The following is a 15,420-nucleotide window of genomic DNA, read 5'->3' on the forward strand; positions in this document are numbered from 1 at the left end:
TTGATTAATATGTGTCTTGGCGTGTTTCTCCTTGGATGTATCCTGTATGGGACTCTCTGCGCTTCCTGGACTTGAGTGACTATTTCCTTTCCCATATTAGGGAAGTTTTCAACTGTAATCTCTTCAAATATTTTCTCAGTCCCTTTTTCTCTTCTTCTTCTGAGACCCCTATAATTCAAATGTTGGTGCCTTTAATGTTGTCCCAGAGGTCTCTGAGACCGTCCTCAATTCTTTTTGTTTTTTTTTTCTTTATTCTGCTCTGCAGTAGTTATTTCCACTGTTTCATCTTCCAGGTCACTTATCCGTTCTTCTGCCTCATTTATTCTGCTATTGATTCCTTCTAGAGAATTTTTAATTTCATTTATTGTGTTGTTCATCATTGTTTGTTTGCCATTTAGTTCTTCTAGGTCCTTGTTAAACATTTTTTTGTATTTTCTCCATTCTATTTCCAAGATTTGAGATCATCTTTACTATCATTATTCTGAATTCTTTTTCAGGTAGACTGCCTATTTCCTCTTCATTTGTTAGGTCTGGTGTGTTTTTACCTTGCTCCTTCATCTGCTGTGTGTTCCTCTGTCTTGTCATTTTGCTTAACTTACTGTGTTTGGGGTCTCCTTTTCGCAGGCTGCAGGTTCGTAGTTCCTGTTTTTTTTTGGTGTCTGCCCCCAGTGGCTAAGGTTGGTTCAGTGGGTTGTGTGGGCTTTCTGGTTAAGGTGACCGGTGCCTGTGTTCTGGTGGATGAGGCTGGATATTGTCTTTCTAGTGGGCAGGACCGCATCCGATGGTGTGTTTTTGGGTGTCTGTGACCTTATTATGATTTTAGGCAGCCTCTCTGCTAATGGGTTGGGTTGTGTTCCTGTCTTGCTAGTTGTTTGGCATAGGGTGTCCAGCACTGTAGTTTGCTGGTCATCGAGTGGAGCTGGGTCTTAGCCTTGAGATGGAGATCTCTGGGAGAGCTTTCACCGTTTGTTATTATGTGGAGCTGGGAGGTCTCTGGTGGACCAATGTCCTGAACTTGGCTCTCTCACCTCAGAGGCACAGGCCTGACACCCGGCCGGAGCACCAAGACCCTGTCAGCCACACAGCTCAGAAGAAAAGGCAGCAAAAGAAAGAAAGAAAGAATAAAATAAAATAAAGTTATTAAAATTTAAAAAATTATTAAAAATAAAAAAATTAAAAAGTCATAAAAGAAAGAAAGAAGAGAGCAACCAAACTAATAAACAAATCCACCAATGATAACAAGCACTATAAACTATACTAAAAAAAAGACGGAGAGAACCCTAGGAGAAATGGTAAAAGCGAAGCTATACAGACAAAGTCACCCAAAGAAGCATACCTATACAAACTCACAAAAAGAGAAAAAGGAGACAAAAAAAAAATATATATATATATAAAAGGAAGAGAGTAACCAAATTAATAAACAAATCTACCAATGATAATAAACTCTAAATACTAAACTAAGATAAACATAAAATCAGAAAAAAATTAGATGCAGAAAGCACACCCCAAGTCTACGGTTGTTCCCCAAGTCCACCATCTCAATTTTGGGATTATTCGTTGTCTATTCAGATATTCCAGAGATGCAGGGTACATCAAGTTGATTGTGGAGATTTAATCCGCTGCTCCTGAGGCTGCTGGGAAAAATTTTCCTTTCTCTTCTTTGTTCGCACAGCTCCTGGGGTTCAGCTTTGGATTTGGATCCGCCTCTGCGTGTAGGTCGCCTGAGGGCATCTGTTCTTTGCTCAGACAGGACGGGGTTAAAGGAGCAGATGATTTTGGGGCTCTGGCTCACTCAGGCCAGGGGGAGGGAGGGGTACGGATGTGGGCGAGCCTGCGGCAGCAGAGACCGGTGTGACATTGCAATAGCCTGAGGCGTGCCATGCGTTCTCCCAGGGAAGTTGTCCCTGGATCACGAGACCCTGGCAGTGGTGGGCTGCACAGGCTCCCAGGAGGGGAGGTGTGGATAGTGACCTGTGCTTGCACACAGGCTTCTTGGTGGCGGCAGCAGCAGCCTTAGCGTCTCATTCCCGTCCCTGGGGTCCGCGCTGATGGCCGCGGCTCGTGCCTGTCTCTGGAGCTCCTTTAAGCGGCGCTCTTAATCCCCTCTCCTCGTGCACCAGGAAACAAAGAGGCAAGAAAAAGCCTCTTGCCTCTTCCGCAGCTCCAGACCTTTTCCCAGACACACTCCCGGCTAGCTGTGGCGCACTAGCCCCTTCAGGCTGTGTTCACGCCGCCAACCCCAGTCCTCTCCCTGGGGTCTGACCTCTGAAGAAGCTGGAGCCTCTGCTCCCAGACCCCACCCGCCCCGGTGGGTGAGCAGACAAGCCTCTTGGGCTGGTGAGTGCTGGTCAGCACCGAACCTCTGTGCGGGAATCTCTCCGCTTTGTCCTCCACACCCCTGTTGCTGCGCTCTCCTCCGTGGCTCTGAAGCTTCCCCCTCCCCCACCCCTGTCTCTGCTAGTGAAGGGGCTTCCTAGTGTGTGGAAACCTTTCCTCCTTCACAGCTCCCTCCCAGAGGTGTAGGTCCTGTCCCTATTCTTCTCTCTCTGTTTTTTCTTTTTTCTTTTGCCCTACCCAGGTACATGGGGAGTTTCTTGCCTTTTGGGAAGTCTGACGTCTTCTGTCAGCATTCAGTAGGTGTTCTGTAGGAGTTGTTCCACATGTAGATGTATTTCTGATGTATTTGTGGGGAGGAAGGTGATCTCTGCGTCTTACTCCTCCGCCATCTTGAAGGTCTCTCTCGGCAATTTCTGTCTTTTAATTGTTGTTTTTAGACTAGGGACATTTAATGTTATCATTTATATGACTGGTTTAAAATCTATCATCTTGCTAGCTGTTTTCTATTCTTTCCTTCAGTTATTTGTTTTTTCCTCTCTTTTTAATGCCTTTTCTCTTGTTAATTAAGCATCTTTTTATGTTTTCATTTTATCTCCTCTGTTGACTCATTTATAATATTAGCTCTTAAAAATAATTTCAGTGGCTACCTGAGAGTTTAAAATATACATCTTTACTAGAGTCTTGCTTCAAATAATATTTCATTTCATGCATTCTGTAAGGACCTTATAATAATATATTCCCTCAATCATTTGTGATTTACATGTGCTATAAATGCACAATGTATTCCTACTATTTTTACTCAAATAGTTATCTTTTAGAGCAATTAAAATTAATAAAAATGAATTCAATGTTACCGTCATTTCTTCCATTTCCAGCAATCATCACTTCTTTGTGTAGGTCCAAGTTTCAATCTAATATCATACTTTTTCTATCTAAACAATATACTTATTCTTCTAGCTTTATTGTGGTATAATTGACGTTCAAAAATTGTATATATTTGAAATTTTACAAGGTGAAACATCAGCAAGATGGCAGACTAGAAGGTTCAGACCCTTGTCTCTTCCACGAAAACAACTAAAACAATGGATAACTACAAATTGACAAAAATAGCTCTGGGAGAGCTCAGGACTACAATGAAGAAGCAGCAGAAACCCTGGGGAGTATAATAACTAAGGATTTCAGCATAGATAAGTATAAGAAGCATTTTACGTGTATCACCCCAACCCACAGTCTGGAGCAGCTTAGTGACAAGAGGGATACCCTCAGAGGGATTTCATGCTATGGGAAAATGAGAACAGGAGGACCACAGAAATCCTTGACACCTTCATGGACATTTATTTGCAGCCTTTGCTACTGAGGATTCCTGCAGTCCTCACTGATGCTGAACTCAACTGATGGAGCTACCTAGAGTCCCTGCCACTGCCTCTCCTCCCTGGGGCTAGAGCTATTGCTGTGGTGAAACCCACCCTCAGGAGCCTGAGTTGCTGCTGCTCCCTGCTCTCCATGATTGGGATATCACAATGCCTTGCTATCTACTGAATTGGAGCTGCCACTAGGCTGTGCCCTACCTCCTGGATCCTAAGTCATGCTTTGACCCTCCATCACTGAGGCTACGTAGCTGGTGATCTGTATCTGCACTGTAGATCCTGAGTTCCAGATATGACCTACCTTCATCAGGGCTGTGCTGTTGCTGCTCAACACCCTGCCCACCTGGGACCTGGGTTGGGACCTTGACCTGCCAGCCCTGGACCCATACCATTGCTGTATCCAGCACCATGCCCCGCCAAGTCACCTCGATGAGCGCCAGAAACCCATACCCCAGTTCCGTGGGTGATCTGCATATGCCTACACCTCAAACACTGGTGCCATTAATGCTTTCTGCCCCTGTGCCCCAAGCCCCAGATGCCATAGTAAATCCGTGTGCCCCTGAGCCCAGGACCCTGACTCCACTGCCATTCACTTCATTTTTTTAAAAATAAATTTATTTTATTTATTTATTTTTGGCGGCTTTGGGTTTTCATTGCTGTGCACGGGCTTTCTCTAGTTGTGGCTCGCAGGCTCTAGAGCACAGGCTCAGTAGTTGTGGCACACGGGCTTAGTTGCTCTGCAGCATGTGGGATCTTCCCGGACCAGGACTTGAACCCATGTCCCCTGCATTGGCAGGTGGATTCTTAACCACTCCGCCACCAGGGAAGCCCCACTTCATTTATGAAGTTTATCTACAGCTCCCTCCCCTCCTCACCACCCACACATATACACATACCTCATGCTTGGTTAAGATAATTTCCTCAGAGAGATGCTTAATCCAACCCCATCTATCAGTGCTAGGGTTCACATGCTCTCTCTCTTTCTCTCTCTCTCTGGATTTCTCTGCTTGAGTCTCACACAGGTGGCCTGATTTCTTCTAGATGTGAAGTAACTCCATTGTATTATCCCTTGCCACACCCTAAGAGGGAAGCAAAGGTGCAAGTGTACTATTCTAGTGCCCTAAGACATAGAGACTTAGCCTTAGCATCAGGACCAGTTAATTGGGCCCTGAAACAGCCCAGTTCAGGTTTGAGGCTGGAACACTTCTGCTCTGTGCTATTGTTTCTCTGTCTTTTGGAATCACAGAATCATAGTGTCTCAGGCTTGGAGGAAATCTTAAAGACCAAGCATGTAATAGTTCTCAACTTTCATTCTGTCACAACAAAAGGAAGAATAAATATAGACAAGGATAAGAATCTCCCATTGATGTAGGTCAGTAAAGTTTATTCACTACGAAGATAATTTGGTTTGTGGGTATGTGCAATTCTTTTCTTTCAGTTCTCTTAGCTATTCTATACCTGTCCAATAGTTTTTATTTCTTGTATCCGATAAACTGATTTAATTTATATATTAAAAATTCAATCACAAATATTCTATATTTGTAGTAATAAATTACCTGTGATAAACACAATTGCATAAGTGATTGTGGCCACAGCCATGTGTCAGAAAGCAAAGTTGAAAACTTCTGTACCTAGTCTAACTCTTCACCTGACTTTTGAGATCCCTGTACATTTCTGTCAAATAATTATTCATCCTATACTTGCATACCTCCAGTGGCGGGGGAACTGACTTGCTTCTTCCTGAGGGAACTCCAATTATTAATAAGCTCAGTCTAGATGGAGCTGAAATCTCTCTCTGAAATTTTTCCCCATTGGTTTTATTGTATATTCTCAGGCCATGTAGGAAGTATCTGTGAAGAGGTCATGAGACATGGCAGACTTTCAGCTCTTTCCTTGTGGTCTTGGCCAAACCTCTGATGGTACCACTGGACTTGGTGTAGTCTTTTTGGATTACAGGGAATTTTGCTTGATGATTAGGGCTGATTAGCATTCTTGAAGCAGAGATGAAAGAGAGCATTTTGAAGCACGTCCAACCAAGAGAAGCATGTGGAGCTAGTCCACTGGGAGAACCTAGAGATGAGGCAAACACAGAGAAGATGCCCTTTGCCTTCTCTAAACATCACTGAATACCAGTCTCACCCAAAGGAGCAGTAGAGTCTAAGAAAGGAAATTCATCTCCATGGGAATGAATCCTGATCCACAGTATGAGGGCAAATAGAATTATTTTCTGGACACAGCAAGAGTTTATAGATGGAATAAGTATTCAAGAATCTGGATTTCAGAAAGAGAATGCCTGGGTTTGAATCAAAGCTCTCCCATGCCATTTTGGACAGATTCTTTAATCTCTCTAAACATTAGCTTCTTCATCTGTATATTGGGGATAATAATAGCACTATGTCATAGGGTTATTATGGGAATTAAATGTGATAAGTTATGTAAAGGATCACTAAGAGCATTATTATTTATTCTTAAAAATTTACATTCAAGTTAAAAAAGATAAAAATTTCAGGGTTAAGGTAGTTCACTTATCTTTCAAAATTCAAAATTTTGACTCATTAAATGATCTCCGCCTTCTCTTTTTGTTCCCCTCTTGTGTTTAGAAGCAAAAGATAGCTTTGCCAATCTCATCTGGGCAGCTCTTTTCAAAGACTGTTGATAAGTATGGAAATACTGCACTTAAACCTGTGAGCTTAATGATAAGTACCATCATGAGACTGCTGGTTGTACCTTTCTCTCCATGGGTATTCAAATGTATGGGACATTTCTTCTCTGCTACATACACCATCTCCAAAATATCTTGATTCAACTACTTGGATTAGGGATTCTGTGCAGACATAGCCAACATTGTTGCTGGAGGAAAAATAAGAGGCCCAAGTGAGAATAATCACAGCCTGGGGATAAAAGAAGAATAAAGGGAAGAAACAATTGCACTCTTTATGAAGAGCATTGAAACCAACATTTGAGCCACCTACAATAAGTACATGTTCCAATAAAATACATGTTCCACGATAGTGTCTTTCAAATTTTAACTGATAGACCAAAAATGGTGTCTTATTGCTTGATTTAACTGAAGTTGAGCATTTTGTCATATATTTATAAGCCAAAGTATTTCTTTTATTGTGAACTTTTTGTTCATGTCTTCTGCCCATTTTTATTGGGTTGTGTATGTCTTATTTATAATAGGTTGTTTTATTGTTATTCTTGTGTAGTTTATTAACCTTATTCTTGTTGGTTTGTAAAAATAACTCTTTACATGTCAGGAAAATGATCCCTTTTACCTGAAGAAGTTTTTATATTTTACATAGTTGAAATAATGACATGACAGTATCTAAAATATAAATCAGGAAAGTATCAATATGTCTAAGTTCTGGAAAATGATTGTGTGTGTATGTGTGTGTGTGTGTGTGTGTGTGTTCATTTTATGTGCTCTATTTGCAATATGAGCATACACTATCCCCAGATCAGTACTTATTCCTAATTAAAAGAAAGTAGAGAACATAAGTTCAATTTTTATTACTGCTCCTTTTAAAAAAGCATCTCTTTCTTATAGACTTAACAAAGATGCTTGATACATGTGTACCACTTTTGTTCTCTAAGAGTTTTATTTATACATTTTAGTCTTAAATACATGTCAAGATTGGGTAAGAATTTAGTTTAAGAATACCACAGTTTTTATTTTCTCTGTTTTTTCCTTTAGATAGAGCATTGAGCAGCAATCGTATTTTGCTTAAGGAAGCTCACTGCATACAGTTGTTGCCAAGGTACTGTGTTATGCCCTTTTACTGTTTGGGTATATCTGAGTGTAATTTCTTGTTTCTCCTATTTCTACCAGTAATGTCTAGCACTGTTTTAAACTTGGGGTGTTCAGTAATGCTTGGTAACTAGTTAACTAGTAACAAGCCAATTGGTGTACTATTAATATTCATCATAGCAGCAATAGTAGTGGAAGTAGTCTTTAGAGTTGTTGTTTTTAACATTTCTTCTGTGGGATATAAGAAAAGAGGAAGACATGGTCAGTTTCATCATCTGGAAAATATTACTGGAAACACTAATGGTATTTTTCCCTATGAGATTTTTTTTTTAAGTTTGAAAGAATTAATACATGTAAAGCACATGGACTCATGCCTAATATATAACAACCTCCCCACAAAAATTAGCTTTTATTATCATCCACCAATAGTAAATCCTAATTCAAGAAAAAACATTTCCACTCAAACTTCCCTGAGCCACTGAGGCATATTAATAACTCTTCTTTTTCTGGAGGCAGTTCTGCTCCCAGATGTAAGTGTTAGAACTTGAGAGAAGCCCATAGAAGTTAGACGTTTGCATCAGGGTCAAATTTGTCCATGAAAAGGGTATTCTTTCTCCATTCCCAGTAAAACATAGAGTGCTCAGCAGTGCTTAAATCACTCCCTAAATCTCCTAAATTAAGTCCTTTTCTAGGAAAATTACCCGAGAGGAGGGAGGGAAGAAACTGCAAGTCATCCAGTATTGTGTGTATACTGAGGACTTTAATTATATAGAGTTTGATCCTGTGCTTGACCAAGAAAGAAATGTGGTTCTTGCTAATGAGTTGAGCGCATAGGCATTTGGGGTTGTTCATTGTCAACAGTGCTTCCAGGAAGAGTTTCCCCTCCATTGTCGTGGTTCATTATTGGATTATATGATTTTCATTTTTTCCATCCCCAGACTTAACCACTTTAAATGCTCCATCCTTTGCAATCAAATACAATTCTTAAGCTTCATTTAGAAGCAACAATACTGGTGTTCTATGGAATGGAAAAAGAAAAGGAAGGAAAAAAAAAAAGATGAGATCTGATATACCAGAACACATCTTAAGAAATGAGAAGAAGATAAACCTGTCCCTAGAAACCCACACACTCCAGTATAGGGCCTAGTGTGGGTTCACAGGGGGCTGGGGTTTTACAGGCAGATTTCTGGGAAATAGGGTTTTGTTGGGGAGCCATAGAGCCATGGGCCTGTTGCAAAAATATTTTGGGGTCCTGTCTACGTAACAGCCGCTAAAACACTTCCAAAGGTAACAAATGCTAAAAATAATATAAACAAATATAGCCAACTTCCCTGGGTTAGGAACAAGCTTTGGAAATGTGAAGTGGTATAGGACTAAACCTCTGGATATAGAAAAAAAAAAATCATTTTCCTCTGTAAAGCCTGGTTTGCTACATTTACCTCTTGGTTCCCGTCTCTGGCCATGCAGACAGGTGAGCACTTGGTCAGGAGTCCAAAGAACTCATTACAACACCACAACCTCATCTACCATCTCTATGAATCCATATCCTTGAGCCTTCTCTTATGATGGTCTGAGTCTGTTATCCTATGGAATGGAAAAAGAAAAGCAAGGAAAAAGTAGAGATGTGATCTAATTTACCAGAACACACCTTAAGAAATGAGAAGAAGATAGACCTGTCCCTGGGAACCCACACACTCCAGTATAGGGCAAGTGCAGGGACTGAGATCATAGGGTTAAATGTAAGCAGATCCTTTCTAAGCAAGTTAGGCTGTTTTGATGAATACATTTTTGTGTGAAGTTGTGGGCTTTTTGACCACAAAATCATTAATCTTACCGCCCTTCCAGCTGCCTCCACCTCCCACACGCCCCCATTTCCCATGAATTTTTAGAGTGTTTTAAAATCAGCCTGAGACAAACTGACATGGACGTATAAAATATAAGATTATTAGACTACATCTTGCATCTTAGGATTTTAGAGTTTCTTAGGCACTCAGGGAATTTCTCTTTCAGTTTCCTTGTTTTAGGAAAGAGCAGCAAAATGATTTCTACTTGAAGATCAGGTACTGCCCCTGTCCCACCCATAATCCCCAGGCCCTACTGTTCCAGTGCAGTTGGCGTGGCTGCCAAACTGGCATCTGCATCTCTTTGCCTGAGGGCTTTCACTGGCCTTTGAAGCCCACTCTGCCCACACATACGGCAGGCCAGAAATGCCTGGGGAATTACTGCCCTATACTCCAGCGTCCTTTTGCCAGTGATAGACAGAAATTCATATATAAGTACCCCAGTTTCCTCCCCATCAGTTCCCACCTTTGCCTGTTAAACAATTCTGAGACATATGTTCTACACTGGATCCCAGGCAGTGGGACCCCAAGTTCCCAACAGTGATAAGTTTGATAGTTACTACCTCTAATATATTCATATGTATATATAATTAGAGTATATATAAATTGTAGTATAATAGTTCCCCCTATACTGGCATCCTTCCCTTCCCTGACTTAACTTCCCTATTACTCTACTTGCGTTCCCTAGATTACTTTCCAAATATCTGTCACTTGAGCACAAATCCTAATCTCAGGTTCTACTTCTGGGGGATTTCAAAGATACCTCTGCACCTTACACATACTTCTACAATTTTTTCCTAGCACAAGGTTTCCTAATGACTTGCTTTTGTAGCTATAGCCCTTGCTGGTTTATAGATTTGTTGATCTTTGTCAGTAGCTTTGCATCTTTGCTTTCTCAGGCTTTAGCACAGTTCTAGCATGTAGTAAGATGTGGTACGTCTTTGTGGCAATAAATAAAATTGAATTTTCAAGACTTCCTTACTGGTTACTCCAGAACTTGAAGGAAGTACCAAGGGCTCTTGACTCCTGTGGTTCTCTTCATGCAACAGCATCATCCATGCCTTCTGTGGTGGCCCTTTACTGCTGGTGACCACGCAGCATGCATTCCGCCCTAGACAATTTCAGTCCCTGTGGCTAGGGTGGGCCTTCCGATCCATGTAGTTTCCCTCTGACCCTAGTGATTTGTTCAGGGATCCAAGCTGTTGCAACTGCTAGAAAAGAAAAGCCTGTTCTTTCCCTCTTTTTACTTCCTTCTCCCCTTCCTTCCTTCCTTCCTTCCTTCCTTCCTTCCTTCCTTCCTTCCTTCCTTCCTTCCTTCCTTCCTTCCTTCCTTCCTTCCTTCCTCCCTCCCTCGCTCCCTCCCTCCCTTCCTTCCTTCTCTATTTCTTTATTTCCTTCTTTATTTATTCATTCATTATTACTAGAGTTACTGAGCTTATAAGAATGTAAGCCTAGAGCTTATTAATGAACTGCTTACTACCAAAAGAAGAGCGCCTGCTTAAAGAAAAACCAATAGAATAAAAGGCAGAATGAGTGTTGAGGTGGGGGGCAGGGGGGAGAAAAAGAGGAGAGAGAGATTGAATCCTAAAGACACTGTTTTAGTGTTTGCATACAACTGTGCCTAAAGACCTTGAACTTTTCAACTATGTAAGTCAACATATTACCATTTTTGCTTAAGTCAGTTGAGTTTCTTAGAGTCAAATACAAACTTCAGTTAAATTACCCACTTTGCACCAGACCCTGGCGAGGTAGGAGAGATTCAGAGATACATGTACTTTCACTGTCCATGGAGAATTTGCATATGAATGGGTGATTTGAGGAGTGATATTACAACACTATGCTCTTATTTTTTTTAACTTTTTATTTTATACTGGAGTATAGTTGATCAACAATGTTGTGTTAATTTCAGGTGTACAGCAAAGTGATTCAGTTACACATATACACATATCAGTTCTTTTCCAAATTCTTTTCCCATTGAGGTTGTTACGTAATATTGAACAGAGTTCCCTATGCTATATAGCAGGTTCTTGTGGGTTATCCATTTTAATACAGCAGTGTGTACATGTCAATCCCAAACTGTCCCTCCCCTCCACCCTTCCCCGATGGAAACAATAAGTTCGTTCTGTAATTCTGTGAGAATTTTCCTTTTTCTGGAGCAACCATGTTTCTTCTTCTCTTTGCTTTCACAAGAGACAGAGAAGCTGGGTTATTTTCTTTTCAATTTCCCCAGTCACGCAAAACTCCTTCCTAGTACTTTTTTTTTAAGCGGGCAACATATCCTCATTGTTTGTTCCATATGATGAATGTCGCCATTGCTTATTAACCTCCAAAATAGGCAGCTCCCACCATTAGGGCTTATGGTCTGTATGAGACAACATAAAAACAAGACACATTCTCCCCCATGCACATTTCAAATGAAATGTAACAGAAGAGAAATAAATAAAAATGGAAGAAAATGCCTTAAATGGTTTATGTTGGAAAATGTTATATGGGCAATAATGGTACTTATATGGGCTTTGGTCAGAGACTTTGATAATGAAGGTTAAAAGAGGGAATGTTACAAAAAATGTTCACTGTTCATAAAAATAAATCTCTGGTATGAACCAGAATGAAATAAACAGAGTTGCAGGCGCCAAGAGCAGCTGGGGTGACCTCAGTCTCAGGTTGGTAATAGGCAGACTCACTGGAACCACACACTCTCACCTCAGCAGGATTCACTTAGCTCTCCATCACAGGGACATTGAGTTCCATGGGCCTTGGGGGTGGCTCTTCAGCTGTCTCACTGAAAGATAAAGGCCTCCTCGTCTCTGGCATTCTTTCTCCTTAGGTTCTGGCAGGGTTTCCAGCGACCCCGCCTTTCTAGGTTAAGTATCAGTCCAGAAGTTTCAAATGCAAATGCCCAGCAGCAGGTTGTAAATGAGTGAAATGGACTCGGAGGGTATAGTGGCAAATTGGAGAAAACATGCCCCGTCTGAAAAGGTGACCACTGCTCAGCTCCAGCTGACAGTGGGAATGCCAGCTTGGTGGGGTCAGACCTTTGCTTTTTCAAGGGTAAGCTGGAAATCTGAGTTTTCTGATTTTTTTTTCTGATTTTTAAATGTTCATAACTTATTCCTGTTGTAATATATGAACACATTTGTGTGTTTATATATATTAATATATATCTATATAGATATTTATGGGGGTAGGAGAAGAATACGTGTCTATGGGACAGAACTGGCTTAGCAGCAGCCAGTTTGGAATCTATCGCTAAGTGAATGCTGAGATTGTAAGTATCATTGTTTGGTTTCATTGATTATTGCTGTCAAGTTGTCAGATAAAGGTCCTCCACAGTGTACGGCCCTGGAGGTAAGAGCTTATACTGTATTTGAAACAGCCATTCATTAGCATGTACTATGTGCTGGGCATTTTGCAATGAACTTTACATGGATTATTTCATTATATTCTCCTTACCTTCCTAAAAGAGAAGCACTAATGTTGGCCCATTTATAGTAGGGGAAACTGAGGTTTCCAGAAATGAAGTATTCAACCACAGTTATTGTATAGGACACCCTTTGTACAGCACCTCACATCATCTTGGCCTTCAGCCAAGGCTACCACTCCACCTCATGTGCTTCTCTCTGGCTTCCTTTGGTTGCATTAAGATGTTAACACATCATGGGGTAACCCTCTGCCTATGGGGCAGGAGCTGATGGATAAAGGCTTTTGTCCCTGGCCGACAGTTCAGACACATATTTCATAAGACTCCTCAGAAGGCCTTGTGTGAAGTAACCAGTTGCCTGTAGCAGTTAACACTTTCTTGTGTGGGTTTGTCCTCTTGTCCCTGTTCACCTCCCTGCCCCTCATTTAGGGGATCACATTCCCCCAATAAACTACTTACACATACCACGTCTTCATCGCAGGCTTTGCCGTCGGGCAACTCAAGCTAAGGTAGTGAGTGGTGAAGCTGGAATTTAAATCTAAGTTTGGCTTGTCCCCAGGTGAATACTTTATCAAACCAGTCACTAAAGTCTTTATGTGATTCCTTTACCAGGTTCTTTCAAGTCTGACTGGTCATGAAATAAAGCTTTGGAGCAAAAAAGGCTCTAAAAGGATTCTTGATCAACAAGAAGGGAAGATAGTGATGTAGGGTAGTTGGTACACAGAAATCAAATGGAGAGGAGAAAAAGGGCAAAATTTTAGTTCATAATGTAGTTTTTTTTGTGGCACCTCTTATGTGTTTGGCACTGTGCCAACTACTAAGGAAGGCCCACGGAACTATGGAAGTGAAGACTATGGTGATAAAGACCTACTTCCAAAGATTTTCAGTGACTTTAGGCAAGGATGTCAATTTCAAATGCCTGCAGGGGCAGGTAAGACCCTGAAGTTAAACTAGCCTGGTTTTTGTTTGCATATCAAACACAAATGCATTTTCTTCACTCCTACACAGAATTAGGCTTTAGGTTTTCCCCCATTTTTCTTCCAGTACATGGCTATCCCAGTTTGCTCATTTTCCCACTTTAGATAGAGATGTAGGTACAAAAAATATTTTGTTTTAATTAATTAATTAAAAATTGAGATATAATTGACATATAACATTGTTTAAGTATAAGGTGAACAACATGTTTGTTTGATACACTTATGTATTGCAACATGATTATAATAGTGTTAGCTTTAGCTAACACTTCTGTCCCGTCACATAATTATCATTTGTTTTTGTCGTGAGAACAATTAAGACCTAGTGTCTTAGTAACTTTGAAGTTTATAATACAGTATTGTTGACTGTACCCACTATACTGTGCATTAGATCTCCAGAACTTATTTATCTGCCAGTTTCAAGTTTGTACCCTTTAACACCATCTCCCCATTTACCCTACCCCCACCCAGCTCTCAGTAACCACCATACTACTCTCTATTTTTACTAGTTCAGCTTTTTTTAATTGCAAATATAAGTGATATCATACAGTATTTGTCTTTCTCTGTCTGACTTATCTCACTTAGCATTATACTCTCAAGGTCCATCCATAGTGTTGGAAATGGCAGGATTTTCTTCTTCCTCATGGCTTTATAATATTTCGTTATATATGTATACCACATCTTCTTTATCCATTTATCTGTTGACACTTAGATTGTTTCCATATCTTGTCTATTACAAATAATGCTGTAACGAACATGGATATGGATCTTTGAGATACTGATTTCAGTTCCTTCTACCCAGGAGTGGAATTGCTGGATCATCTGGTAGTTAAATTTTTATTTTTTTGAGGAACTGCCATTCTCTTTTCTACAATGGCTGTTCCATTTTACATTCCCATCAGAAGTGTTCCCTTTTCTCCACATTCTTGCCAACATTTGTTATCTCTTGTCTTTTAGATGATAGGCATTCTGACAGGTGTGAAGTCCTATCTCATTTTGGTTTTGATTTGTATTTTCCTGATGATTAGTGATGTTGGGTGCCTTTGTATGCACCTATTCGCCATTTGTATGTCTTCTATGGTAAAATGTCTTTTCAGGTCCTTTGCCCATTTAAAAATTGGATTATTTCCTTTTTTTGCTCTTGAGTTTTATGAGTTCTTTATATATTTTAGATGTTAACCCCTTATCAGAGATATGGTTTGTGAATATTTTCTCCTGTTCCATAGGCTGCCTTTTCAATTTATTGATTGTTTCCTTTGCTATGCAGAAGCCCTTTAGTTTAATGTAGTCCTACTTATTTCTGTTAGCTTTTGTTGCCTTTGCTATTGGTGTCTTAGGCAAGAAATCATTGACAAGACCAATGTCAAGGATGTTTTTCCCTATGTTTTCTTCTTGGAGTTTTACGGTTTCAGGTCTTACATTTAAGTCTTTGATCCACTTTGAGTTAATTTTTGTCAGTAGTGTAAGTTTTGTCAGTAGTGTAAGATAGCAGTCTAGTTTCATGTTTTTGCCTGTGGATATCCAGTTTTCCCAACACCGTTTATTGAAAAGACTGTCCTTTCTCCACTGCATGTTCTTGGCACACTCCTCAATAATTAGTTGACCATATATGCGTGGTTTTATGTCTGGGCTCTGTATTGTGTTCCACTGGTCTATGTGCCTGTGCATTCCTTACAACTCTAAGGAAAACAGCCACTTAAGGTTAATGACAAATGGCAACCAATCCTGT

At 40.5% G+C, this 15,420-nt stretch overlaps 1 long non-coding RNA gene across 2 annotated transcripts in view; it reads left to right on the top strand.

Moving 5' to 3' along the window:
- LOC118892987 overlaps positions 1 to 15,420 on the top strand; it is a 439,949-nt gene that overhangs the window by 99,899 nt on the left and 324,630 nt on the right. For both annotated transcript variants that reach the window (XR_005019390.1, XR_005019391.1), the window contains one exon: positions 7,402 to 7,465. This is a non-coding gene — a long non-coding RNA (uncharacterized LOC118892987). The remainder of the gene's footprint in view (positions 1 to 7,401; positions 7,466 to 15,420) is intronic.

Source organism: Balaenoptera musculus, chromosome 3 (assembly GCF_009873245.2).
Source record: "Balaenoptera musculus isolate JJ_BM4_2016_0621 chromosome 3, mBalMus1.pri.v3, whole genome shotgun sequence".
In the NCBI taxonomy this organism is placed as follows: Eukaryota; Metazoa; Chordata; class Mammalia; order Artiodactyla; family Balaenopteridae; genus Balaenoptera; species Balaenoptera musculus.